The sequence below is a fragment of the Arachis duranensis genome, chromosome 2 (assembly GCF_000817695.3).
Source record: "Arachis duranensis cultivar V14167 chromosome 2, aradu.V14167.gnm2.J7QH, whole genome shotgun sequence".
NCBI classification, from domain to species: Eukaryota; Viridiplantae; Streptophyta; class Magnoliopsida; order Fabales; family Fabaceae; genus Arachis; species Arachis duranensis.
In genome coordinates, this window is record NC_029773.3 from 15,860,857 (window position 1) to 15,861,590 (window position 734).

A 734-nucleotide genomic window follows, 5' to 3' on the forward strand; every position below is an offset into this window, starting at 1 on the left:
CCGGGCTGGTGCCCATTTCTGGCGTTTAACGCCAGCTTCTTGCCCTTTTCTGGCGTTTAACGCCAGTCTGGTGCCCCTTTCTGGTGTTAAACGCCCAGAATGGTGCCAGACTGGGCGTTAAACGCCAAACAGCTAGCCTCACTGGCGTTTAAACGCCAGCACGCTCTCCTCCAGGGTGTGCTATTTTTCTTCCTGTTTTTCATTCTGTTTTTGCTTTTTTTCATTGATTTTGTGACTTCTCATGATCATCATCCTACAAAAAAGATAAAATAACAAAAGAAAATAGATAAAATATAACATTGGGTTGCCTCCCAACAAGCGCTTCTTTAATGTCAGTAGCTTGACAGAGGGCTCTCATGGAGCCTCACAGATACTCAGAGCCATGCTGGAACCTCCCAACACCAAACTTAGAGTTTGAATGTGGGGGTTCAACACCAAACTTAGAGTTTGGTTGTGGCCTCCCAACACCAAACTTAGAGTTTGACTGTGGGGGCTCTGTTTGGCTTTGTTTTGAGAGGAGCTCTTCATGCTTCCTCTCCATGATGACAGAGGGATATCCTTGAGCCTTAAACACCAAGGATTCTTCATTCACTTGAATGATCAACTCTCCTCTAGCAACATCAATCACAGCCTTTGCTGTGGCTAGGAAGGGTCTGCCAAGGATGATGGATTCATCCATGCATTTTCCAGTCTCTAGGACTATGAAATCAGTAGGGATGTAATGGTCTTCAACA